This window comes from Hippoglossus hippoglossus, chromosome 3 (genome assembly GCF_009819705.1).
Source record: "Hippoglossus hippoglossus isolate fHipHip1 chromosome 3, fHipHip1.pri, whole genome shotgun sequence".
Classification (NCBI taxonomy): Eukaryota; Metazoa; Chordata; class Actinopteri; order Pleuronectiformes; family Pleuronectidae; genus Hippoglossus; species Hippoglossus hippoglossus.
The window spans coordinates 16,395,159-16,422,068 of NC_047153.1; the positions used below are offsets into that span (position 1 = coordinate 16,395,159).

A 26,910-nucleotide genomic window follows, 5' to 3' on the forward strand; every position below is an offset into this window, starting at 1 on the left:
GACTTGTTGAAACCCAGACAAGCGCGGCTGCACAGCCACTAACCAGATGCAGGGTGGAGGAGACGGGTTGTGTGGTGAGATGGAGGGGGAAGGGAAGCGGAGAAGGGGAGGGGGGGTCATACGCGCTTTCCTTGTCCGTGTGACGCCATGATAAGGAGACACTAGAGCTTGTTTACATGCGGCAATGGGAAAACAAATTGAAAATTCCTGCCGGGACGCAGATGCATATCAAAACAGGATTATTTTAGAAATAATCGCCCATGCCACAAACTGTCACCAGCTAATCTCCACTTTGTTAGAATTCAAATTACTTTCCCATGTTTACATTGCCATTACTGCAAGGGCAGGGACCAGGGACTCTATGGGGGGCTATTTACGCACGAGTAGCAATAAAAAAAAAAAACCTGCAGATAAAATAAACTTTCCATAAATATTCCAGACCAGAGAGAATGCTTAGGTCCTGTCAGTGCAATAGGAATGTTGAATAGGAGAATCTCTTGGAATAATGGATACTGAAAGGCCCGGCGTTAAAGCAGAGGCAGACAGACAGATTGAAATTATGATGGTCTGTCTATGTTTGTGGCGAAGAGCAGAACCAATCATGAGTGGTCAAAAAGAAAAAAACTGCTTGAATTGCCTCCACTGACCTCCACCTGGCCAGACCACGCCAAGCTCCGCAGGGTTGAGCTAAGCAAATCTGGACTTGGCGAAGAAGAATAGAAGTGCATTAAGTTTGAACTCTGTCAGAGGCAGAGGCGTCTCTTGTCTCTGGATCATGTTGCCGGTGTTTATCACTTCTAGCTGTGCTGGCACTGAGGGCAGACACACTATCCCTTATCCAGGGCTGTCAGTCAGCCGGGCCCGATGTGTCCACACATCACAGGGCGGAACATCAGCCTGCTTCAGCACTGGAGGGAGCCATGGAAAAACACACGAGGCTTATTGCCCCATATCAAACCAATCAATGGGGCTTGTCCTTAAGTGAGAACGGAAGTGCAAACCTGTGCGAAACAGTTCTCATGTATCTGGAGCCTTGCAGAGTCATTATGATGTTACTTCTGCAGGTTATTTGTTTCTATGCAGGTATTACAATTAGAATTTATACCTTTAAAATTAAATAAAGCAGGCTTAGAATCAAACCGCCACTGTAGTGCTTCCTTTAGGAGCATTAGACGTACAATCAGTAGACATGTTCTCCTAAAACTCCTTCCTCGCGGTCACAGTCTGTGCACTAGTCTATTTGCTGCTTTGCCGTGCTGTCATAGAGGTTGGCCTTATGGTTCCCAGAAGGATAGGGGATGTGTCTTGTGGTGAAAACCACACTATGTGACAGACACAGAGGAGACATGAGGAAGGCGGTTCTCATCCATGTTTGCTGCAGCAGTGGTCACATCAAAGACAATTAACTATTTTTTTGTTCTCTAAAAGCTCCGACATTCACATTGTAAAATTTTCTACCAATCGAATTTGGAAACAAATTCATTTTCAAATCATGCATTCACAGCGTACTTGGAAAATAAAAACATTGTGATTTTTTTAGGCCTAAAAATATTGATCCAAACACACATTGATAAAGTTCAGTTCACAATTTTTCAGACAATTCACGAGAATCAAAGCTCACAGTCTGAGAGGAGACGCTGTGGTGGTGACTCGAGTCTACGGCTTTGCTGTGACTTTGCTCTTATGTTCCCAGCCCTTGCCTGAGGCGGCAAATGGCTTTGCTCACATAGGGAGGGAGGAGAGGAGTGGTGGAGGGGGTGGGAGAGGAGAGGGGGGGGGCAGACAGAGGTAGGTTAGATTAGGTTTGACAGGGTAATGCTTTGAAAGGGGGCCCGTTAGATGATTTATTCTCAAACACCTCTCCATAATGGGCTGCTGCGTGTTTCTATTAGACGGTGCAATGCTCACTTTCCTAGACACACAGTGGTCCTCCGTGCCGTCTGTCCCTCCTTCATGTCTCCAGCCTCTTCATCTTTTCATCTCTCAACTTCTCTCCCTCATGCACTCCCACAGAGATGCACACACACAAGTTATCGCCACTCCTCCGCCTCCGCTGCCTTTCTTTTGCCAACATTGTTCATTTACTCATCAAACATTCCCAACACACATTTTGTCAGTGAGTTCGACTTTGGATCTGTAACAGCAGAACGGACAGGCAGCGTCATAACTCAGGAGACGGAGCTTTGCCGGAGCTCACGTCTGCTGTCCTCGCACTCAGTGTGAGACTTAGCGCCTACTAGCTGTGTGTGACTGCTCTTGTAACTAAGCCAAAGGGAGGCTGTCTTTTTAAATTTTGTACTTGTCATCTCACCCTTCAGCTGCTGGGCTGCAGCGCTCGGTGTGGGAGTGTAGTGGTTTAGAGTACACCACCAGAAACGGAGCAGCATGGAGGAGACTGTCAAACAGAAAACGTCTCTGAAAGCGTGAATGAAAGATGATGGCTGTACCGCAGACTCCAGCAGCAATCGAAACCTTGAGATGTTTGTTTAATCTAAATGGAAGGAGAGCTACAGTGTAATACATACAAACCAATGCAGTGCAACATAAATTATACATAGCCTCGGGAAACAACAGTCAATTTGTCTTCTTATATCACTTCTCTTTATTTATCTGTTTGTTTTAACTTCATAATCATCTTTGATTTTTTTTCTCTCTCTCCAGCTATGAGCACTTCTCCCTTATGACAATCGCCCTCTCACTATTACACACGTGTTACTTTCAGGCCTCCTCCACCTAAACTATCTTACATGTTCCTTCTCAGTGTGTTTTCACTTCTCGCTCTTTTTTTAAATTTTTTTTACCTGTTTTTCGTAATCATCTCTGAGGCCACGAGTTCAGAGCACGACTTCCTGTGACTGGGGCAAACAGGCTGATAGCAGCGGTTTCAGTTAAGTCGGGTTAAACATGAGAGCAGCGAGCAGTAAGGGAGAGAGAGAGAGAGAGAGAGCTGGTACTGGTCGGACAAAACCAAACAGGAAGAAGCGTTTGACTTCTGTGAGGCTGACAGAGATACGGGTCTAGAGAGAGAGAGAGAGAGAGAGAAGTGCGATGGGGTTATGGTGAGATATGGATGCCTGCTCTAGGCCATGGCAGGAAGGATCAGAAATAGATACCATTCTTTCCGCAGTGCTGGGAAGGTGCATCTCATATCGGACAATCGCATTACAGAGCAAAACAAACACAACTGTAAGACAAGAAATTAGACAGTCCAGGGGACGTTCTAGACTCGCAGTAAGCGAGATAGTCCTTTAAATAAAAACTGGATAGAAATACACATGTGATGGAGGTGATCACAGATTCCCTTTTCTCTGCACCTGACAGATCCAGCTGCATCAGACTGTATTGACCATCTGCTGTAATCTGAGAGTTGAAGAAACAGTAAAACAAATCCTGTAGACACACGCTATTTTGGTGATACATTTTTTTCAGAGTGAGTTTAATTTGCAGCCGCTTGGCCACAGCCTTCACTTTTGCTTTCTTCTCACTTCCACTTTTATTTACACACAATGTGCGTCCCCTAATCTCACACACACCTGTACACGTATTCCTACAAACGCTGACTTATAGCTGCACTCGCTGCTTGGATGAATTAAATGTTTTATTTTCATTTGTGCACATAGGCGGGGGGGAATGGTTCTCTTATGAGCGTCATGGTGCCAAAACCGCCTGCGATGTTCAGCCCACAAATACTACACTCCATCCCAATTCTCATGTATCAACATTTGTTTATGGGCCTGAACACAGCACCTCCGGGGCAATTCAATACACCCGTTTCACAAATAATACATTTTTAGAAATGTCAAACAATATAACCGTGAATAAAACAGCTTCCCACAACACACAAAAGCACAGGACTACAAAGGCAGCACACCTACATAGCTGGATGCATTAGTGTTTTGTCTCTAACAGCCGAAAGCCTGGGTCACGATGTAGCATCGCAATAAATCCAGTTAATTCATTGTCAAGACAGTTTGCTGAAAACCAACATTCATTATGTAAGCTCGCTCAGCGGAACATGTCAGCGGGCATTTTAGATGTTTGGAGTTTGTTAGTGTTTTTGTTTGCACAGCAGCAGTGGCTGCAGTTTCCCATTTTTGGTGACTTTTGAGGTGCAGAGATATGATGCATTATCTGTGGCAGCAGAGACTTCATTACCTTCATCTCTCTCTCTCTTTTCTTGGCCCCCCACGGATGTAGGTTTGCGCCTGCAGGTGCGCATGAGTGCACAGGCACAAACACACATGCACATTTGTGAACCTCATTGTGACCACCTTTACCACAGATTCTCCCTGGAACCCCCACTCCCCTTCCCCTGGCCTGGGGGGGGGGGCTAGGGGGTCTGTGTGTATGTGTGTTTGTTTGCATGCGCGCATGTCTTTCTATAGTTATGAGGGCCGCTGTTGGTTCAATACGATCATTGTGAGGACATTTTGGCTGGTCCTCACAAGTTCAAAGGCTTGTCTGAGGGTTAAGACTTGGTTTTATGGTTAGGGTTAGAATTAAGTTTAAGTTAGGGTTAGGGTTAGGCATTTAGTTGTGATGGTAAGGGGCTAGGGAAGGCATTATGCCAATGAGTATCCTCAAAACTACAGAGAGAAAAGTGTGTGTTCGTGCATGTGTGTGAATGTGTGTGTTGTGTGTGAGGGGTCTGTGGTTAAGTGTAACTTAAGCTGCTTTCAGACATGCACTAAACTCTGAATGCAAAAGTGTTAGCCTGCTGAGTGTCTGCGGACTTTCTCTGTCTGGCCCCCTAGTATAAATTCCGCAAAACGTCCGGAGGAGCCCACGTGAGAACACAGCAGGAGATCCTCCACAAGATTCACAGCGAGCGAGTGGGGGGATTGATACATGCGACAGACGCAAAATAATACAAAATAAAACAAATATCTAACAAGCAGAGTCATAAACATAGAAGACAGAGACGAATATGTCAAGAGAGTTTGTGATGACAGTAGCCGACGACAGTGTTGATGTGATGTAAATAAAACCACTGCCTCTGCCTGCTGCACCAGCCCCCATCTGAACAATCCGGAGGATTTGTTGCTGTTGTGTATGCGGCTGAGCGGAGAGTAAAAGGAAACCCCTGGAGTTCCTCTGGAGGTCATGTCTGAAAACGGCTATAGAGATTTAAATATGTATGTATGCTGTTTTGATGTAACACTTCTGACCTGACCTTCATCTGTATAAGTAAACGGGAAGAAGGGAGGATAAAGTGCGTCTGTGCTGGCTCACACGTTACTAGAAACCAAGACTGGAGTGGTCACAACCCCCATACTGTGTTCCTGAGGGAGGCCGAGTGTGATGATGGTGAAACAACGGATGATTCACATTTTACTGTCAGAGGTTGTAAAGGGAACGCTTGCTCACATGCCTAGAACAGCAGTGTGCGATTGCACCATCGCGGCTAGCACTGAATCACCGTGTTGCATTTAGTCACGACAACAGAGTTTCAAGCTTTGCTTTTTTGACAAACTTTGCTGCACGATTGCATTTGTGTCAACAGATTTAACCTGCATATAAACTGTGTGTAGATGTGTGCATCTAAGTCAGTCGTTCTGTGAAAATGTATAGTTTCAATGAAAATAAAAATGTTCAAATGAAAATAAACAAGAATTTACTGATGCAAGTTTGGTGACCTATATTTTTTGCAAATATTCAACCTATTTATTATTTTTTCCCCTATCATTATTATTGAATAATACAAAAAATGATGTATGGGCGGGGGATGTTTTAGCTTCTGAAGGGGGGCATTCTAAAAAAAAGTTTGGGAACCAACAGTGTAAATGCTACTGTGAGTGTCTGCGAATGTGCATCTCGGTGCCTTGGAGCTCCAGATGGTGAAGTCTCTACTCTCCATCAGTGGGATCTCAGTGGAAGCAGATGCCCATGCAGGCCTGTGTGTGTTCCCATTGTGTCTAAACCTGTCTGTGCCTCTCGCCGTGTCGCTGTCTCCCTCTCAACCTGGTCACAGTTACTCCCCACCGTGAGGAGGTCGGGACGGGGAGGAATACTCTACTCTATAAAACACTGTTAAACTTCCTGCCAAGTGGGCCACCTCCAATCACGATGAAAGCTCGGCAAACAAGGGCAAATACACACAGTAAAAAAAAGTCTGTGTTAAAATAGTCCTCTGCCTGTTGGTGTTTGTTAGCAACAAAATGTGCAGGGTTTACTACATGACCATAGACAGAGTCTAAATAAGATGTACAAATTACAGACTAATGTAAAAAATGTGTTAATAACTTATAAGTCAAACAGTCCTGGCACCGTAAAACTACCCATCTGGTTCATCAAGTCGTTTTTTTATTTTTTTATTTCTCCATTTCTTTGGGCTATTTAAGCACAGCTTTGGATGTATGGTTAGAAAGCATGTCAGGGTGTTTTATTTATTTATTTTCTTGACCTTGCCTCACCCTATGAGCCGGCCTGTGGACAGTGTGTGTCTTTCAGACCCAGTAGTATCTGTCCAAACACTGATACAGCTCTCCCACAGCTTCCTCCTGTCAGCCAAAGACATGGCTGCTAAAACAAACACTGACCCATCCATCTGTGAGTGACATGTCACAGGTATGAGAAAAAGCAGGAAATAATCTCTTCCAGCGTTTACCACCAGTTGTGTGTATTAAAAATACTTGTATGTGCCGGTAAATAGTTTTTTTTTATCGTTTATATTTTTCTGTGTATGGCTGCTAGGTCATGCACACAGCAGTCACGGCATTTATATACAGTATGCAACCCGCTTCCACTCGTTCTGCTGTGAATGGGAAGACCCTGCTCAGATAAGAATGAACTCTGACCGAACAGGCATCCTGCCCCAGTCCCCCCTCATGCTTTTTTAACCCTAACCCTGGGAGCAGCTGACGGCCTGGAAGCCTGCGTCTTTATGACCCCCGCGGGCTCATAAAGCTGCCAGGCCCAGGATGCAGCACTCTCACTCCACCGACCATGTCACTCCCAGCTCCCTCCACATCAATTGAGTCTGCTTATGTCAAGTGTGGAGTGTGGATGTTTGATGGTTGTCACTGGCATGCCGCTGGGTGTTAAGATAACAAAAGCAGGTTGTTTCTCACCCCCTCACTCTGCAGCAGCCCTCTAGGAAGCCATTTACTATCCGTCATTTCTGCGACAGAGAGATAGGTAGGAGTGGAAAGGATGAGAAGGCAGAGTAAACAGGATCATAAAAAAAGTTTTAAAAGCAGGCAGACAACAAAAGGGTAATGTCTTTCTCAAATGTCTCTCCGTTTCTTACATGTAACTCTCTCCACTGCACGTCCTCTACTCGCAATGAGGCCCATTTCCTTTAAACCTTTAAAATGTCTCTGTGACCTGAAGCTTTGCGATTTAACTCCCTCAAGGGGGAAACTGGAGAACTGTTGGTCTTCTTCAGGAACTACCTCAGTCAGACAGGAGTGTGTTGGCCTCGCAAAGCAGAAATCCTCCTCAGAATGAAGTGCTGCATGCTTGAAGGCCACAAGAGTAGAGTCAAGAGTCCAGAACAGACTCTCGTGGACCAGTTTAAGTTACAGCAACTGGGGACAGAGCTATACGCTTTCATCAAACACACACACACACACACAAGCAGTGAGGAATCGCTTGAAGGCTTCATGACCGCAAACCAAATACTTGGGTTTAGTTTTAATGAGTGTACCAGGTTCAAGCTTAAGCTGGAATGCTGTTGACTGACCAGCTGAGCAGAGGACACTGTTGATAGAGACCTGGGTTGGGTTGCTCTCTAATTAGTAATCATTTGAAAAATATCTCACACAGGTAATGTGTGTGTGTCCTGACTCCCGCCAGGTTATTAAATGGATAATATGCCATCGACATTAGGTGTCAGATGAGCTTGTAGAAAATGTACTTAGTTTCATTAATTCATGTACAGTTAATCAAGAAAAATGACCAGAGAGTGCTGTGCTTGCGTCTGAGGTTAGATGGTTATGTGAGTTTTTTTTACATGATATCAATTGTAAGAATCATTTATATTTTTATTTGTGCACTAAAAACACAATATAGGAAACTGGATGAGACAAACTGCAGAAAGAGAAGAAGATGAAAAGTGAAAGAAAGACAAAATAAAAGATCTGAAGGCCCAGAAAGAGTACACTTCAGGTAAAGTCTGTTTATGAGCCTGAACATGGCAGCCGCTGAGATCAATATGAATACCACCGAACAGGCTGTTATAAAATGATTGAGTTGTAAATGATCCCCAAAAACAGAACTGAAACGTTAAAAGGGCACAAACTGTCATGCACAAGCTCAGGCATTAAGCCAAACAAATATTTCCAGTATATACCTCCTCTCACCCCCACCGCCGCTTTCACAATGAAACTCCCACATTCAGCTGATTTCTGATTGGCTGAGCAATCAAAAATGCTATTACTCCTGCATGGGGGCGAAAAACCGAGAAAGTGAACTCAACAAAATCTGCTTTTCTTAAGCAAATTACATTTTTTTTTTCGCGCAAAAACTACTTGGCAAAGCACACACCCAGGTGAACATGTATTTTTAAGAGAGCATGCACACACGGCTGCTTAAAGCTGACCTCAGGCAATACTTTTCCTTCAATAATGCAAACAAACATCTTTATTGCTTTGTTTGGTGGATGGCATGATTTATGAGAGAAACTTCCAATCAGCAGTATTTCAGTTGCCGTTATACCGGGGGACAGTGAAAGGGGCTGACAGTGGTGGGAGAGGAGAAGGAGACACCACAGCCTGGTACCTGAGACAGACAGCCCTGTGCACGCTGTCCCTTGTGGTCAGAAGTGGAATATTCACTTGGAAAAAAATCATTAAACCATATTTTACTTTTTCTGTCGTTCTTTTTATAATGATTAATATAAGTTTGCATCATTTTGTTTTTCCCCTTTTTCCCCACCTCTCTGTTTAAACGTATCCATTTATCCCAGGTAAGTCGAGAGAAGGAGATCCAATGATTATAGGACTTATTGTATTATAACTCAGCCTAAGATTAAAGGGAGAACTGGAGTGGAAGGATGAGGGGAGGCTAAAGTGCTGAGCCGGCATTTTATACTCACAAAGACTTTTTAATGCATATGCATCCCCCAATTCTTCTTCACAAATGGGTGCACCTTGAGCGAATATATTCCAAGATATCTTTTCAACTAACTTTTGAGGTAAAACAAGAAAGGAGGAGGAAAAAAGAAAAAGAAAAAAAGGCTGGCGTTGGATTCCGGCTGACAACAGAGTAGCGCGTGTGTAACCACTGGATGCACTCGCTTCACCACAGTGCTCCCGGTGACGGTCGCTAACAGTAGCCGTGAACCGGCGGATATCACACAGACTGGCTAATGAGCATTAGCATTATAGCTAAGAGACGCACAGGTAAAAACACAGTGAAAGGAACCTCCTGAGGATATGTCTAACTTCTTAAATCCCCCCTTTTTCCTCTCTCCTTTATTTTCCCCCTACGGACCATTAGCCGGTAGATCCCTCCCACCTTCCCACTTCTCCCCCCCCCCACACTTTTTTCTTTCTTTCAGCGTGGTGCAATTAGCGCTCTCATTGAATATTGAAGGTATGAAGAAGAATGGGGCTTTTTAGCTGTTTCTCTTCCGCTAAGACCATAGCTCCACTGAGGGATGGCTGAAGGCTTCGACTAAATCAGGATGCTGAGCTACGGCAACAGCACTTAGAGCCAAACAATCACTGATCATTTATTTAGTCAGCCTTATTTATTCATCCCCGTTTGCTGTTGCTCAGAGCTGTGATTATTTTACTCAGGATTATTCTCATGTGATTCTCTCTTCTTGAAAGCAGACAACTGGTCTGAGCGCCTCAAATTAATGAGTATCTTTAAAGCGTAGTTTTGCCAGTTCAGATGATTTTATCATATCGGATTGTTCTTGGTGGAAAAATAATAAATGTAGTTCATCAACTGAGGGAAACAATGTAATGCAATCATAACCTTTTCATCTCCTTTGTGTTTGCAGCACATCATTATATCATTTTCTAAAGAGTGCTGCTCTTGTGTTGCACGGTGCTCGCAGGATGTATCACATCTCTACTTTGTGTAGTTCAGAACAGGGAGTATGCTTACTCTAAGTTTGCCTGAGGGCTGTGTGGTGGGTTAATGGCAGAGGGGCTGAAGCCATATACTTTCTCAGGACCCAACACATGAGTCTGCCACATTGTCTAGAGCCATCATGCCTTGTGGCCACTCAATCAGACGTTTCTGATGAACACAATCCTGCTTCAGCCATGTTTAAACACACAAACACACACAAGATGTGCTTTCCCAAAGAACTTGTTCATTCTCACTAACAAATACCAGACATCGATTCTCACACATGCTAGATTACAACGTCTCATTCTCTCACATTCTAATACCCGTAACCTGCTCACATTGCACTCTATAAATACATGTTACAGTCCTAACCGGACTCAGTATCAGGTCTGGTATGCTGCTGAACTCCACCACTTGTTGGTTGTGGGGCAGATCTGTTGGGGGGGCGGTAGGGGGCTCCGCGGGGTAAGGATGAGGTGGGGTCGAGGCAACTGAATCCCTCTTGGATCTGTGAGTGTTTGGCTCGTCACTGCTGGCTCTGGGGATTTTTCTAGCATCCACTGAACAAATCCAATTTATAATTATTAATACTTAGAATTGTGTGTACACTTGTTTAGAATCTATTTTATAATAAGTATTATATTAATATATTGTTGTGTAATGATTAGGCACACATCTATGTTTTGGGAGAATAAAGTCGCAGTAAATTGTTGATATAATGTTCAGCAGTACTGGAACACACACTCACACACACACACACACACAGAGAGAGAGATAAAGGAAGGAAAGTATTGCCGTCTTGTGTCTCCTACCACTTCCTTTCATATAGCTGTGCTTGTGGTAAAACGCATAATGCACAACATAAATGCACCACACAGTGATGCAAATACAGGAATCAAATAGACACTCACACAGCCATTTCTAGGAAGTCGTGTCTCACTGCTCTGCAACTGGCCACAGGCACAAACAGACACTTATCACTCTCATTTCTTGAGATCTGATGTGTCTCCTTGCACCGAACAGCGCTGGCTGCAGACACCGTCGTTAGACCACATTCAAACAACTACAGCAACAGCAAAGATATAAATCGCAGAAAATAGGAGGGAGAGAGAATTGAAAGGAGACAGGTTACAGCCAGAGACGAGACGGGCTATAGGCAAGGGCCAGACCACAGTAGGAGACAGGCTCCAGCCTTCTCTTACAGCTCCATCAATGTTTAATGCAGTGGGGCAGAGGAGAGGCCAAGCCTGGGCTGGCCACCCTCAGAGAGGAGGTCAGCGCTGGAGTCGACAGGCTGGAGGAAGAACTTAAAGGGGAGTGATGGGAGACAGGGGTCTGACACACAAGGCGTCTGGTTGACACTTCTTGTGAGAGGACACAGTCGATTGTAAACTTTTGTCTAAGCTGAGCGGTTAGACAAGTTTCCTAATTTCCCAATGTTTCATTTAACAGATTTTCAAATGTCTTATACAAGAAAACATGAATTCATGTTAAAGCAACAAAATGCATTTGGCTAAGGTTAACCTGTACATCTTGGATAATGAATATTTATTGCTGACCTGAAGTTTTCACACTTGGATTTAATGAACACCACACAACAACTTGTTAAGGGGAGAGGTTCTGCGAGGCTGATATTGTTACCTTCAGCCAATAGCTGTTTCCGATCTTTAAGTAAAGCTAAACTACGTTATATTTAGCAGAGAGATATGAGAGCAGAATAGAACTTCTCATTTTACTCTTGGCAACACAGTGAATAAGTGTATTTCCCCCAAAACAAATGCCTGAAGCAAAACAACCTCCTTTTCCTGAACTTCATCAAATACTTTAGTTGCCTAAACTTAACAACACGCTTGACAGGATGCCTACTACAATCTCAAATGCCTGTGCTTTTGAATTGTCCCCCTCGATCTTCGTGGGTCAAAAATAAACTCTTCAAATGCCATTCATACATATTTACCAATCAAATCAGTTGTATATATATTGTATTTTTTATAGGAAATAATGTTAAATATAGGTACAGTAATGGCTGACAACTGATGCAAACTCATATGTGATTACGTGTACAGTTAAACAGTAGTTATCTGCTGGCGTGAGCAGGAGAATGTAGAGGATAATAGGCTACTTGATGTGAGTGTGAGTTAGCGAGAGGCTAACAAAGTTTGAGCCTGTTTGTGAGAGGACATCCTGTGATGATAAACACATGGCAACCGCCTGTAGCCAGCGACACACCTACTCTGTGATCAGAGCAGGAAAAAGGGCCCAGCTTTTTTTTCAGGTTCACTCCAACTCAGTGGGATACACTTCAGTCATCTCCTCTCACAGTGTGTAAGGAGACACACACACACACAGACACAGACACACACACACACACACACACACACACACACACACACACACACACACTCAAGGAGAAGCAACGATTCCGAGCACAGACACCTACAAGCTGTGATTACCTGGGCTGGAGTCTACCTTCTCTGTCATTGGGGCCATCAGCCGAGGGAGGGGCGGTTTGTTTTTTGGGGGGGGGGAGGGGCAACGTAACCACAGCTACATAGTGACCTTGATCTGCTGTGCCCACTGTGAAGTCTGCTGCTGTGGGTTGAGACAGACGCAAAGGACAGAAGGGGACTACGACGGGCCAGACTGTAGGTAGAGATAAGAGTAAGGAATAGACAGTGAAATGCACTGGTAAGGGGCAGATTTCACAGGCTGAGAAATAAGCTTAATTTTAAAAACATGATTTTAGATTTTGACTACATATATATAATCATTTATTTGTCAAACTGGCAGCGGCAGCAAGTCGCCCGAGTTCTCTGTCAACACACAAACATCCAGCAATGTACATATTAGCTCAGGCATGTGTCCTGAAGGGATGTCAAACCTGCGGCGTCTGTGGTTGGCAGGGAGGGAGGGGGGGGGGGGTGGGATGGAGAAAGGGAAAAAGGAGAGGGAACGAGGGAAGAGGGAGAGAAAGTGCTGACTCTGACACTGTCTCTGTGTGCCGTTAACACAGGAACCAATTAGCTGGGAGCCAGCTTCCGTTGCCTGCACTGTTATAGGACGTCCTCTCTGAGTCCCCAGGGCTGACTGCAGCTTCAGGGCTATGGTGACACATATACTGTATACTGTAGACAAGCTATAGGAGAAACACAGATACTCGGCAGACACGCTTCGGACAGGGATGTGGCCTTCCAGACGTAAAAGGGACGGACAGGAGAGCAGACGGGTGCAGCAGGTCAAAGAGGTAAACGACTATGTGCAGATGTGGAGTTATAACATGGATGTAAACAATGCAGTGGAGCACGCAAGAGTTCAATTCAGCAACACAGTGGCGAAACCATTCCACCTCAAACTAAGATCCTTACATACCACATCGTCTGCAGCTCTTTTCCTTGCACATATCTCACAGTTTCCACATTGTATTATAAAATGAAACACATGTAAACCTGTAGTGATAATAGACACAAATGTCTGATGCATGCATGTTCATACAAAGACCTAAATATTCACACATTTTTAATACAGCCTGAAATGTGACTCCTGCACATGTCCACACAAACACACACACCTCCCTAACCTCGACACACCACCTCACTGTCCTGCTCAAAGAGGGCACCGGGTGACGCAGTCTTTTTATGACAATTATTGATCCTCTGGAGCGCAGTAAAAACTATCCCCAGACAGACAACAAAAATAACTGTAACCATATAACAGCTTCCTGCCAGGGGAACAGATCCCACAGAGCGGCCACGTGACTGGACTATTCCTGGAGCATACTGTAGACCCCTAGCAGGCCCAGGGCACTGACCAGGCACACACTCACACAGGGCGAGGAGAGGAGAAGGTTATGAAGAAGTGTGTGTTCAGTTCCTTTTGCTGAAAAATGAGCATTTTGTGTATTTCTGTGCGCTGATAGGCTTTCAATTTGATTGTTTATGTGCAGCTCCTCTCCCTCACCATATGGCGCTGCACACTTTTAATTATGATAATATCAAAGTCTTTGTCTCGCGTCGTCCATTTGTGTAATAACCTCTTCCCCGTGCAGTGCTCGCAACATTCGCACACATTCCACACGTTTCGTCCAGCAGAGACATAACTTACCAAATCAATCCTCTTTGAAATCTCTAAACAACTTGAGAGTATTATTCTGAGAAAACACGAAAAGGAGAGGCGGCTGAATACGAGCTTTATTTCAAGTGCAGGATCGTGCCGTTGTATTCATTGCTCTGTGTTTGAATTTGCACCACAGGGACAATGGACGAGGAAAGTCCGTATTTCTCCCTCAGAACAATTTGTCTGTCGCTGCGGAGGAAGTGCTGTTGTAAAGCTGTCTTTGATTCTGCCACCCTGTCGTGAATAGAGTCAGTTAAGACCCAGCTCCTGGATGGACGGTGACTATACCTGAGATGAATTAGGCGATGACGGAAGGAGGCTGATAGGGAAAGAGTCGGTTTAACAATGGGATGTTAGTGTAAATACTGTGCACTCATTTTATACCAAAGAGCAGAATCCACCAGTTTTTAATTGTCTTTATAACCTGGAAACATTTCTGCGGCACTGTACAAGTGACATATTGTGTTAATTTTGGAAGTGATTAGGAGTAAACATAAAAGATAAATACAGTAATTGTGGCATGTACAGCAGCTTGGGCACCCTTCTAACTCAGTACTTATTATCACCCCTCTGGCAGATATCACAGCTTGTAAACACTTTTTGTAGCAGTTAATAGTCTTTCTGTTCTTGATTCAGGAATGTTCACCCACTCTATCTGCAGATCCCTGCAACTTCTGAGATATTTTTAGGATGTTTCACACAAGCAACATCTGTGTTTAAAATCTGCCCCCAGATTTTCAGGGATGTTTAGGTCAGGGGACTGTGAGGATTGTTCCGAAAGCTTCAGCTTGTGTTTCTTGAAGTATTTTGAGGTCTGCTTTGGATCATTGTCCCGTCATAGAAGCCAGCATCTTTTCAGTTTTTCTGCAGGGGATTTGCATCCAGAATTGTCTGATATTTAGTGGGATCTATTGTCTATCTGAGCATTGTTTCCTGACTCACTGGCTGCCACACAGCCCCAAAGCAGAATTTTTCCACTTCCAGGCTTGACATCAAATGCTGCTCCTCTTTTTTTGCACCTAACACATTCTGTGATTGTAGCCAAAGAGCTCAATTTTAACTTAATCTGTCCACAACTCTTGTTTCCAAAACTACTCTGGCTCATCCAGATGTTGCTTTCTTTGCATATGCCAAATTTGGACTTTCGTGATGGGGGTGCCGGTGAAGTTTCCTTCTGATGACTCTTCCATATAGCATCAATGCTGCACAGTGGAACAATGCAGCACCACTCCAGGTCCTCCCTGCAACTCCTCTGCAGTCATGTGGGGGTTATTGGCTTTGCTTTTCTGTCCAGCAGACGTGCAGTTTTAGTCTCGGTCTTCCAGAGCGTGTCTTTACTTCCATAGTTCCCTTTAATGGCCGTGGAAAATTCAAACTGGAAGCACTGTGATACCTTTTTATAGCCTCCCCTGCCTCATAGACAGTTAGCTTCATTTTCAGATCCTCAGTCAGTGGCTTAGAGGAGCTCATGGTTCAGCTCTGGAATCTGACAACTTCTAATAACCAATTTTCCATACAAGACCACTCAATAATGGTTGTGTGTGTGTGTGTGTGTGTTTAATGTTCAATAAATATAATATTGCATTTACATGTGAAGAAATGCTAAATTTGAATGTCTGTTCATTATGAAAATGAAGAAAATATGCAAGTGGCCGAGGGGTGCACAAACTCTACCAGAACACTGAGTATGTCCAAGAATAAAATTACAAACCAGTGCGATTCTGCTCTTTTCTATATTTATTGTCCAGCTAAGCCGGGCTGACTGCACACGAAAGCCTCGGTTTGTCACCATCAACTCGAGACAGTTGTAACACCTTGCAGAGACAAGAAGAGGAGAGCAGAGCAGAGCAGAGCAGGGAACTCAAACTGCATCCAGAAAAAAAGTGAAGATAAAAAAAAAGAAGCAGAAGGGGTCTGGGTATGATCTGGTCTCAGACAGAGCAGTAATCTTGCTGTCAGACAAACAGCATTCAGTCTTGTCAAACTCTAACACTCCACAGTCTGCATTAGGGCCCTGGCTCCCAGCCAGCCCAGTGACACAGACCTCTCATCAACATCATTCCTCATCTGTCCTCAGAGTCCCATCGTCTGCTGTGTGGACAACTTCATGTCTGATCCCAGTTAAGACGCACATATAACATATCCACTGAGGCACTGAAATCATATTCTGTATTTACACAGTGACACACGGAGTAACACTAAAACAAGCAACGAAAAGGGACATGATTGATCTTATTTTTCTTTCCTAATAACTTATCATCTGTCCGTGTTATCACCTCGTTAGTGGTCGCCGCGCTGCCTCCGCTGAGTGAGACGTACACAGAGTAGTGCTCTGCAGCCCCCCCGCCCCTCTCGGGGAGCTTTTGGACGAGGGAAAGTCTGTTTGATCTCAACACTTATCTGCTTCATTTCTGTTCTCGTATGTGGTACTCACCAGCCATCACTTTGATTTGTGGTCAGGCTCAAGTCAAGTGCATTAACCACCTAACACACAGATGTGCACTTTTAGCTGCATAAACACACGCACACAGGCAGACACACACACACACACACACACACATACACTCCCCATCAAAAAGAAGTGGTCCCTTTGCAAACCTCAGGCAGAGTAAAATGAATGTGCTTGCTTGCAGGGCGTTTGATAGCGTTTCAGAAGCTGTTTGTTAGCTCCACTGAGAAGGTTCTGTTTTCACCCGTGTCTGTTTGTTTATCCGTCAGCAGGATTATGCAAAAAGTACTGAATGGATTTGCACCAAACTTGGTGGAGGCATGGGGCCTGGGAGAACCCATTAGATATTGGTTTGGATCCAGCTTAACATGTTGAGGCATATTTTTATCAACTAGGTACTATATGGATCTAGATGTAAAAAATAAACAGACGTGTGTAGGATTGTTTGGCCTTGGTGGAGGCATGTGCTCGACTCAGTGCCGTTCTCTAGTCATGTACTGCCGGCGGAATACTGTTGCCGCTGTGTTGCTTATTTCAGCAGGTCCAAGACCCAATAGATTTTTTTTCCCCTGCCAGAGTGACTCATTTGCTCAGTATTCACTTGCAGACAAATCTGTAAATTGCTCCCTCTCTTGCATCCAGATGTCCAAACCCATAATTATTCCAAATTATAGCAAAGTTCTCCACTAAAGCCGAATGATTCACAGCTCCTTTAACGATTCTTGAAGATTTTAAGAATGAATCACTTTGGCCCAAACAGACAACAGAAGCTGTAATCCGAGCATCAAAAACAACGCTCAAGAGTTGCTCCTTTAACGAAGCAGTGGACAGACGCTTTTGATTCTTTCATGTTTGTGCTTCATTCAATATATAGTATGTAACAATTCTTCGTTAAAATGTCTCAAAACAACTAAACCTGTGTTATATCTTTTGCTGACTTGTGTTCTTACATGATCTAAAATGTATCCAGCAGTGTTCAAACCCAGAGAAATCCACAATTAGTTTAATGAAATGGGACGTTTCATTCCAGTCGGCTTTTACTTGCGTCATATCAGCTTTACCCGTGGCTTTGCCTCTGCTAGCAAACAAAGGAAAAACACACTGATAGCCAGTTAGCAGTTAGCCAGTAGGCTGTTTTTTCCTTCCAGGGTTTGTATTAGTCACTCGTTTTGGAACATGATTATTCATTGCCGTTTGCTGCGTATTCTGTCACTGAGGCTCTCCCAGTAAGGCACAAAGACACAGTGGAACCAGTGGACCCAAGAAGATTATGAATTAAGATTGAACAACAACTCTCATCATGGGCACGCTGCTTCACGACGTTACATATTGTACGTTTAATGCATCGATATCCCTGCACACACAAGTACTGGCCGTGTCACTATCTGTACAGCCCTCCTGTTATTTTGATTCGTATTCATGAGTATGTATACACACACACACATATATACAGTATATATATATTTATAAATTCAACCTTAATAAACACACAAAGTCGTCTAAAGTAATCAAAAGTTAACAGAATAGAATTGCCTTTAAAAAAAGCTGCTTAGCAGACAGTGAAGAAACACTCAGATAAATAGAATTAGACAGTGGATAACCATGGAAAAATACAAAAGAGGGTCAGCGAAATTGAAAACACACTATTCCTATTCTTGTACGCTAGTCCTGTGCATCTATATGTGAAATAGATTATTTTGCCATCCAGAGTCCTTCACGCTGCCTGGTAGCGACGTCCCTAAATATAAGGAAGGTAAGTATGCATGTAGATTAGGTCAAGCACGGGAGACGCTCCCCTAGAAGGAGTTGGCCTGTTTTAGTGGAGGAAAAGTGTTTTCTGCTGGAGAAAGAGAAATACTGCAGGGTAGGGTTTTTCTGCAATGTCTGCAATAACAGCGTTAATTTCTGGAGGTGTCTCCTTTCGATGGGGTTTGTTGTTAAGGCGCGGCGGCACGAGGAGGTGCTAGGAGGTTTTGGGGGAATGCTGGGGGCCTCTAGTAGCAGGTTATCTGTTTAAATAAAGCCCCGCGAAGCTTTGTGATCTCAGAGGAAAAACACACATGCAGAGAAAAAAAAAACGTTTTAAAAGGAATGTGTGCCGACACACTCTCATGCTTGCTCATAAAAAGCAACGGATTGTGGAAGTTAACATGCAAGAGGTCAAATGCAAGTAAACAGCATGCCTTTCTTTCCTGAGGTGGTGTATTCTGTTTGTGTGTAAAACTGTTCTGTTGTTGAACAAAAGTAAATTAGCGGGTTTCCATGAGAGCAGACAGAAGCTGCACCAGATTTCTTCTTGTGGTTTTGCTTTTGGAATAATCTTTATTTTCAATTTATGTTTTTTATTTTTACAGCTAAATGAGATAAGTAGGCCTGGGGTTGCCATTACAAATGAAACACAGTCATATAAGACAAAAGGCTCATTTCATAGGTCGGGAAAAAAAACATATCAAAGCTTCTGCTGCTTGTTGAGTCCGGTGTGTGGTGCCATGAAATTAGTGTTTGTGTTTGATTATTATCCGCTCACTTATCTTTACGTCCACAAGAACCCCAGCGAGGAGGAGAGGGGGAGAAAGAGAGGACGAGACTCTGACAGACAATCTGAGAAGAATCGTAGATAAACAGTGCAGATTTTGGATATAGCCATTAGCAGTTCAGCCATGTTGGTGGCTGAACACAGCTGTCAGACCCAGATGGTTAGTTGCTAATAACATTCAGAGTTTTGCAGCGCACCGTTTATTTTCTAATAATAAAACTGTTAGCGCTCGCTAATAGCATGGCCGCTGCCTGCCAAGCACACGTTCCAGCTGATACTCACGCAACTCCGCTGCCATTTACATGCCATGCTGCCGAGCCGAACGGCTCTATAGAAGGCCCTAACACGGTGAGACACATGCACACACACATGCACTGAGACCAGCGAGCTGTTGTGTGTAGCCAAGCAGAGCAAAATGACCTGAGGTTCTAAACATAAAGGAATTAGTATGTGGAGGTGAACGTAAACACCTACACACACACACACACACACACACACACACACACACACTCTCATGAATATATTTGAGAAAACCTGTCTAGTAGAATGAGATGTTTGATAGTAATTTTCACTTTGCACATTACCTCAAAAGTGATACATGACACAACAGTTAATTTAAAATGACAAATTCCAGATTTAATAAATATCAACCTGACTCTTGCCACTTTGGGGCTTTTTTATGAGAGCAGAGGCAATTAATCATTAGACAATTAGTCATGTGATCAGGTGGTTGTATGTTTTAATCTTCACATATCCTGTGGAATCTTATTGAGTTATCAATCCTTTGATTAATGCAGCAGGGGAGTCATTTAATAAATCAGCCAAATCCACTGCATATTGTAGAAGTCCCAAACACTGAATCCATGTGTAATTTTCCTTAAGTGATGAAAACTGGAGAACTAATGTATTTTTAAAGTGTTTATCTTTTAGTTTATTGATTAATTAAGTCAAAGAAAAAGAAGTCAAGGAACAACTAATCTCAATGGGTCCATATATTCAAAATACCTATAGGAAAATGAATCAGAATATTGATCGAGTAATAAATAAAACATTTTTGAAGAAACATTTAATTCATGAATGGTTTAATGTCTGGACAGTGGTTCTGGGCAGAACCCCCCCCCCCCCCCCCCCTCCCTGGGACAAAAACAAAATGTGCTATTCTGCAAAAGTGCAGACTCATCACAGTGCGTCTCTACAATAGAGAGCTACTCTGGCGTGAAACAGTATGTCACTGACCCTAAAAGACTGCTGTTTCCTTTTACACACTTTCCCATTTTAGGTGAGATCAACAGTGGGCGCACATACACCTCATTCAAAATCACTCAATTTACCTCACTACCTTTTTTTCCCAACATATATTCTGGCATTCTAGCACCCGAGAGTGACAGGAAGTACTGTCTGAGGAGAGAAACATGGGGTTGATATGCAACAAAGGTCCAAAGGGGCCAGGCTCACTTTTCCTGACTCCTTTTATCCAAGTTGTTCATGAGGGCGGATTGTATGTATGTGTGTGTGTCTGTCTGTATGTAAAGAAAAACAAGAGCAAGCCATTCTTGTCAGTATCATACAAGGTTGTTTGAACTTGCAACTTATATATTAAATATTTCAACAGGAGCCAATTTCCCGTTAAGTGTCATTACAGTGTTTCTGCACACGCGCGCGCCTGCAAAGTGCCACAATTAATTGGACTTCATTTCCGGGAGATAATTTCCGACTGTTAGGCAGGCTGTAAAAGCACATCACCATACACATAATTACATAGGAAGGCAGGAGCAGCCTGCAGAATTTATCTTCCAGCCCAAATATGAGAGGCTGGTGAGTGGCTCTCTGCTGCAGCCTTTGAAGAGGCGTTTGTGTGTGTGTGTGCTAACGGTCTGTAAATGAGCAAGCAGTCACATTACTGAGATGCGGCTTCATTTAGGTTTTTTACTCACAGAGTCGGAACTTCAGTGTTTCTAACTCCCTCAAAAAATATTTAGCAAGTAAATAAATTACAGAGATGCTGAATTAAATTACATCACCCAGGTGGACACATGCAATAAAAAAAAACAATACAGAAACATAAACCAGAATAACAAAAAGAGAGAGCATGAATTAACTCCAAATTAACTTTGTGTACTGTGCCAGGTTTCCAGCTGTCTTATGTAGCTGAAAGCAGAAACCTGTGTCTTGGGTAATTGAGCTCCCCTCTGCCAGAGGTATCATTTTGCTTATTATGCAGCGATATGAAACACAGCATAACGGCGAGACTCGGTTTAGCCGGCTGAGAAGTGAAGCCGTCCCTTTTCTGCGAGGTTTGAACTGTGCAACAATGAAAGACAAGATGGGGGACGCGTGGAGGACACGGGGGCCGCTAAGTGACCCAGCGGGGGTCTTTTGTTAAAGGTCTTTCCAGACAGAGTTTGTGGAAAACTGGAAGAGAGCAGAGAGATGAGAGAAGGCGTGTTGACTTAAAAAGGAAATTAAATGATCCATGGAAGTCTATGAGGTGGATGAAGCACTGGTAGGTTGTTAACATGGAAAAATCTAGTCTCTCCGTGAGTGTGTGTGTGTGTGTGTTTGCGTGCGTGCGTGCGTGCATATGTGTGTGTGTGTGTGTGAGACAGAAGGTTCCGGGGCTGCTGTGTGCAGTACCGGCTGGCAGGGTGGCTGTCAGAATGGCCCTGTTTCCTGTGTCAGCTCTAAAATAGGTCCAAACACAGCAGAGATGCACGACACACTCTGGCTATTTACAGCACTCACACAGTGTGTGCACAGGATGCTGCCAAGTGTATGGAACCAGACGCACTCTGCGTTATACTGTATCTATTCACAGACTGGGTGAAGAAACTGTGCTCACTTAAAATAACATACAATCTGACAAGGCAAAGAAATTTGTCTTAAAATGGATGACATCGACAGTTAATATTCCTCTGTGGAAGTTTTTTTTGCTTTACAGTAAAATGCCTGTGTGGGTGTGTGTGCATGTGTTTACGTGTGTGTGCACGCCCTTGAACCTTCCATATGTAGGTGTTGTGAGAGCATTGTGTATGGTAAGGGCACTGCACCCACCTCCTGTTCGCTGTAACGTTGCTCTCTGTGTGTCCGTGACGACAAACACATATCCCAGATGACGCAGACATGCCGCACACACATTTTTATTATCACTTGATCACACCTCATCTTGGTTTTTAACGGTGCACACCAAATATAATCCAATTCAAATAGTTTAGTTCTCCATTTGATGTCTTTCTGTCTTTCTTTCTTTCTATTTCACAGAGGGAAACATGCTGATGTTGCTGGCAGTTTGGTGCGATGTGTGAATCACAGCGGCAGATCACTGGTTCACACATGACCCAACACTCAGAAACCTACCTGATATACACACACACACACACACACACACACACACACACACACACACACACACACACACACACACACACACCGACAAACTGCCACTGACCATGTCCGACCACAGTTGTTCATGTAAAGTAGCAGAAAGTCTTTAGTCAGTTATCACATCACAGCAGTTACCAAGAACAGTGTCAACAGTTTGACCACAGTCCCAATGCAGAAGGAACTGAGCAATTATCTCAGGGGAGATTCATGAATCTCAAGGGAGATCTTCAGTTTATCTGTCTGTGTTAAACCATGACGATAATGTCCTTAGCCTCTTTCTAACCAAAGGCCTTCGTTCTCAAGGGATGCGCCCATTTACAAACCAGAGTGACTCAAGTCAGGTTTACCTCAAATCGTCAGGATGCAGGTTTCACACAGCCGTGTTGCTACTTTATCCGCCCCCGCTGTTCCCAAGCAACGCAACCGTGACTTGATCAACTCCGGTCTGTGTCAAAAGTATTTCCAGGAAGCTTCACCAATTGTCACTCAGACCATTTTTACATTTCCGCAGTGACTGTCCTTGCATGCTGTAGACAACCCGTGCATTTTCTGTTGAGCAGTTAACCCCAGTAAATGGAGACAAGTTTCAGTCCTTGGTTAGTTTTGCTTTGCCCACGCTCTCCTCTCTGTTTTCTTTTTCGCAATGTATTTTAAGCAAAATTTCCACCCCTGTAGTTTCGATTACAAAGCCAAACTCTTTACGATGATTTCTCAGGTAAGGTGAGAAAATGACACCAGCTTATCACACCACTATTTTTTTTCAATACGTGGTATGGGTAAGGTAACCCAACCTCCAAATTCAGCAGTACTGGCTAATACTAGACAGACTGTGTGTGTGTCTGGTGTGTGTGTGTGTGTGTGTGTGTGTGTGTGTGTGTGTGTGTGTGTGTGTGTGTGTGTGTGTGTGTGTGTGTGTGTGTGTTAGAGCATGCATCGTTAAATACTTGTGCAAAGGGATGGAAAGTGAGTGGAGAGGAGGCAGCTATCTGTGCACACTGTGTCAGTTTTCAGTCAGGGGGTCTCTCACTCGCTCTGTGGAGTAGGAGGAGGAGAAGAAGGAGGAGGAGACTTATCTGAAGCTGATAAGACGGCTCAGGCCTTACTCAAATTATACTGAAATTATTTTAATTGCCAGTGAGAGCAGCAGAGCTTTGAATTGTATCTCCCTGTTCCTCTTTGCCTTCATCCGTCTTCGTTGTCTCTCACTCTCCCGCCCCACATGGTCTCTCTTCCCTCCTCACTCTCGTCAGCTTGTTGTCTGTCATGTTTTCAGGAAAAAATTTTTTTTTTAAACTTGCAACTGTCAATCTCCTTTCCGACAGTGTTGTGTGTGTGTACCTGTGCTCGGAGCGTGTTAACATAAAGAGCACACAGAGCCTGTGTTTAACACCCAGGCACGATGTGACCAAGCTTTGAACCAGAAAAGTGAACCAAGGAATCTTGTCTTAGTCGAATTGTGCGTTTGTGTGTGTGTGTGTGTGTGTGTGCGTGCGTGTGTGTGTGTATGTGTGTGTGTGTGTGCGTGTGCGTGTATGACTCTTGTGTGCACTTGTGCTCCATGAACCAGAGCGCTTGGGTCAGATGCCTCCAGTGTTGGGGCTTAAAGCTGCTTTGAATGGGCCAGGCTGTGCTCATCTTCTGTCTAATCTTCCTGCTCTGGTGAGTGTAGGGAGGAGGAGGAGGAAAAAAAATCTATAGTCTTTCCATTCTCCTGTGACCAGTGTGCCTGTGAGACAGCAGCCGTGGGAATGGAGATGGATACACGCAGCCCTGCCTCTGACCTCCCTCTACTCCAACACAAGGGTGGAGATAAACAGGGCCACAAGGATCGCTAACATCTTTCTTTCTCAGGCACACACAGATACACACACACACACACTCATCCAGACACACGCACATACAGCACAGACATCTCATTAAAGCAATAGTAGGTGAATGTTGCAACAGCCGTGTGCCACTGCGAGAGAGGTCTATTAGGGAGACTATCAAGAGACGGGGGAAGGAAATGAGTGTCAGTGTGCTGGTCTGTGTGTGCATCTGATTCTGGTTTGACATATGTGTTTGACGAATGTCTCATTTTGACCCAGGGGATACGGTGGAGGAGTCTGTATTAATACTTATTGGCTGAATCGTTATGATAATGCAGCGACGAGAGATTTCCCACAATAAAAATCTATTAACCAAAGTGAGTGAAAAAAATGTGTATGTGTATGTCCAAAAGTGAGAAAGACAATAAAAACAGACGACCTGAGAGTGTGCAGCAGCCACTTCGTCCTAAATTACTCTTCCTCTCCGTTTCCCGAGGATTTTGGAGTGATACTCCCCTCCTGCTCCCTCGCTCCCTCAGCTGTCAAAACCCGTCACCACAACTATTCCACTTCAGCCGCAGGGATGGAGAGAAAGCTTTGTCCCTCTCCATCACCCTCCTTTCACATCCCTCTCACTAATGGCAGTTGTGGTGCACCAGGTTGTATATTGACAATGCATTTGTTTGTATCTTACTTTTCTTCTTTTTTTTTTTTTAACAATGACCTATTGGATTAAGGACACAACAGGAAACTTAGTGATGGTTTAGTTTTTTGCTAACAAGAGTGTCATGCAGCAGAATTTCAAAAAGCCATTCCTTTGGTCGTGGATTGTGTCCATAGAGATGCATGTGTCTTATTATGGTTTGTCAGGGGTCATTAGTGTAATCCAAGTGGACAGAAGTTTATACTGAGAAAAGTGCACCATAGTATTCTCTTTCTCTGTGTGTGTGTGTGTGTGTGTGTGTGTGTGTGTGTGTGTGTGTGTGTGTGTGTGTGAGAGAGAGTGTGAGAGAGTGTGAGTGTGTCTGTGTGTGTGTGTGTGTCTGTGTGTGTGTCTGTGAGTGTGTGTTTTTTTAAATGTCTATATCCAGCAACTTCCGATAATGTCATCCTACACTGCTCTCCGCTCCTCGCAACCAGAGACCATCAGCTGTGAACTCATCGCTCTCCTTTAATGGCCAGGGGCCTCATTTATAACCAATGCGTACGCATCTTTCAAACCTCATTTTGTGCGTACGCCACTTCCCATGTAAAGGTTGGGATCTATTAAAACAAACTTGACGGGAGAATGTGCACACTTTTGTGCGAACTTTAACCCATGCGTACGAAAATTTTTGAGACAGGTAGTCAGGATAGTGAGGAGATGAATTGAAGCCAGATTATTGATCCCCTTCATCATTAACATTAAAACCAACAGCGTTATTTGTGCTCGTGCGACATAACTGTTCCATATAAACCTTCAATTGAAAAAGATATAAAACAACACAAAGCAAATTACGGTAACATAGCATAACAGCTACAGAACCGACTGGCACTGATAGAGGAGTACGAGGAAAGAAGGACTAGTGAGAAATGTTTAGTTTAGTGATGATGAGGATTTCCTGGCCCCTGGTGATGACTGACTCATCAGCTAATAAAGATTCTCTAGAGCTGTGATGTTGGACTGATCCGACGGAACTGAACCTTCCCAGCACAAACACAAGTACTCACCACTCTGGGTTAATAAGCCGACAGATCTGTGTGTGATATGATTAACACTGTATAATTTGTACCTTTCTTCTTCAAGCCCCTTGTGGGAATAATATAATTCTGTTCAATTTTATAGATTGGGGATATTGCAGCTGTCCCTGAATTTAATAATCCTGCAGTTTTGGATGATTAATATCCGTACAGGCGACGATTAGATTCTGACAATGAGAAACAATTCTTTTTTTATCTCCACCTTTAAATCTGACCACTTTTTTATTTCAGGCACTGTCCTCTCTGTCTTACTCACACTCACTCACTGCATTAACCACAGCAGCAGCACGGTACCACATTTTATTTTATTAGTGGTACCTCTGCTTTGGCCACCAAACAATTTGTCCTCCACCGCACTAACAATCACCTCGATGTCTGTGTCAGAAGCTTCATTTCTTCTTCTCATCGCTTGATGCCATGATTCACAATAGAATCCCATTGGTTAATTTCATTTCATTCGTTGCTTTGTATTGACTAGTCGTGGTTGAGTGTGGGCGTGTAGAGGGCGGGATATGAGGCAGATCCACATACGCACGTTTCCAGGTGGACTGTGATTTATAAAGGGAACCTTGTCTTCAGGTGTGCATGCGCAAAGGTTTATAAATCTGAATTTTTTTTTGCGTACGCCATTTTCAGCCTTTGTGCGCGCATACACTTTTAGTATGAATCCTATGCATTGTTTTATAAATGAGGCACCAAGTCACTTAAAAGAAAAAAAGAGGACAAAACTAAAGGCATTGCAGAATTTGTATATTTTTCAACAAAGAGGCTGCACAAGTGTCTGTGAGAGGAGAAAAAAAATAAGTTTGGGTGAGCCGACCAGAAATGTGGGTCTCTCTTGATTTCTGTTTTTGTCT

At 43.7% G+C, this 26,910-nt stretch overlaps 1 protein-coding gene across 2 annotated transcripts in view; it reads right to left on the bottom strand.

The window, feature by feature from the left end:
• mafa (v-maf avian musculoaponeurotic fibrosarcoma oncogene homolog a (paralog a)) overlaps positions 1-26,910 on the bottom strand; it is a 71,642-nt gene that overhangs the window by 29,120 nt on the left and 15,612 nt on the right. The window contains exons 3-4 of one of the 2 annotated variants that reach the window (XM_034577953.1): positions 23,575-23,578; positions 17,710-17,719 (exon numbers count right to left, since the gene is read on the bottom strand). The exons of the other annotated variant lie outside the window; for it this stretch is intronic. The gene's annotated coding sequence lies outside the window, so the exon portion shown is untranslated. Of the gene's footprint in view, positions 1-17,709; positions 17,720-23,574; positions 23,579-26,910 lie in introns of those variants that run through there. 2 annotated transcript variants of the gene reach the window in all.